General features: G+C 38.3%; 1 protein-coding gene across 1 annotated transcript in view; it reads left to right on the top strand.

Annotated features, from left to right (window-relative positions):
* Positions 1–1,862, top strand: part of LOC106461903 (purine nucleoside phosphorylase-like) — a 27,795-nt gene that overhangs the window by 4,119 nt on the left and 21,814 nt on the right. The window lies entirely within an intron of this gene.

Raw genomic sequence — 1,862 nt, 5'->3', positions numbered from 1 at the left:
GCCATAATTAGTCTCAAAGTGGGTTCCTCGTCATCGAATTTGAATTACTAAAATGAAGTCCGCTTTTTCTAATTATTTGTGTTGGTAGAACAGGAGGTGTACAAAACATTATATAATCAGGCCTGTGCGCAGAATGTTCGAAAGGAGGTTTCTAATCTGTGAGATTATAAGCCAACATATATTGTGCGAAGTACAATCAACAAGCAAAGAATGCTAATGCTAAAGAGGTCTGGGGCATTGCCCCCAGAAATGTTAAAAATAGGTGCTATGAGATTAAATCTGGAAGTGATTTGGCCTGAAATATAGCTTAAACAATTGCATGGCTGTTCACGTAAAATCCACAAACATCTGATGAAAAGTCAACAATTCATCATTCCGTTGTAACACTGCATGGGGAACAGACTTAAATTAACATAAATATGTATGTTTTATTATAGTAAAGTACTGTACTATGTACATGTGGAGTAGTTATTAAATATTAGCTATTTCAATCACTGGCTACCATATACATACATGTATGCACTAGTGAAATATCATGTTAGCATGCTCCATTCTTCTGGTGTGCTTTTTCATAAATAACTTGTATACAATTTCAATGTTGGTGGCAGTATCATAATGATTATGTATTAAAGCTAGAGCACTCAGTCTTTCTTCGGTTTTTGTACATCTCAGGTAATTATTCAACTGGTGGAGAGCAGATACCGAACATTCCCATGACCTTAGTGGCAGTATTTTTTTATATCACAAAAAAGTGGTTCGGCTGAACCCCCTCGAACCCCCCTCCCCCTGCGTACTTGCGTGAAAAGTACGAATTGGCGAAACGATGGTTGCATCTACTTTGAGAATGCACTGTGTCAAAAACTACCAAGTGTTGCAATGTTATCCCACCCATTTCTACCTTGTTCCCTTACCTACTTCTCCCATTCCTACTTCCTAATTTTGTTATCTAAAATTTTTTACACTTGTCTCATAGTCTTTTTTGGTACTAAGTCTCTAGAGTGACTGGGCGCTAGGCCTATTCTTCTCGTAGCTTATCTTAGAGCTATCTCTCGACATTTCCTGGCTTTTGCTTATATAGTTTCTATAGTTTTTATTCCATCTGGCTAGGGTGGCAGCCTTTTCTTTTGCTGGGTTAATGGCTAAGGCTTGTTTCGCATATTCAGCATTGCTGTTTCTAACCTGATATCTAATCTTGCAGTAATGCTCTCTTTGCTGGGACAAAGACTTTTCAAAGTTATCAATATAAGATTTTCTCCTTTTCTCTCATTTTGTTTCTTGAAAATCGCACTGTTTCAGGTACAATGTTAGATGTCAATAGGTCACACTTAGTTTGAAAACAATGCAAAGGTAAATTATGCAATTTATCATTCTTGTTTTAAGTGTAGAGTGCTCGAGCAAAGCCGTGTCAGACTTCGGCAGGTGGTACGTTCGTCCTCACGTTTTAGCCATCAACTGTTATGATTGAACTGCCTTGTCCAAAACAGAACCCTCGAGTTAGATGTATAGAACTGAAAACTTTGCTTTCAAAGGTTAGAACATAGTTAGAACCTAGATCTAGAGAATCTACGTAGTCCACATTTTTTTATCTAGCTGACACAGCTGCAGGCTGATGACGTAGCGCATGCGCATAAGCATTTGTGCACCCGCGTGTGATATGAGAGCTGGTTGTTACATGACAACTCACAGAGCAACAGAATATGACTACTATTGTATTGCAGTACAGGTTGACTATCACTAATCCGGCATCATCGGGACCTGAAGGGTGCCGGATTAGCCATCTATTATGTTAGAATACACCAAACGCACTAGCTAACCACCTCATCTTAAAATTAAAATATCCCATAAAACAGTACAAGTTGATT

This window comes from Limulus polyphemus, unplaced genomic scaffold, assembly GCF_000517525.1.
Source record: "Limulus polyphemus unplaced genomic scaffold, Limulus_polyphemus-2.1.2 Scaffold1055, whole genome shotgun sequence".
Lineage (NCBI taxonomy): Eukaryota > Metazoa > Arthropoda > Merostomata > Xiphosura > Limulidae > Limulus > Limulus polyphemus.
The sequence above is the reverse complement of the archived record's forward strand: the minus strand, read 5'-3'. Positions and strand labels throughout refer to the sequence as shown.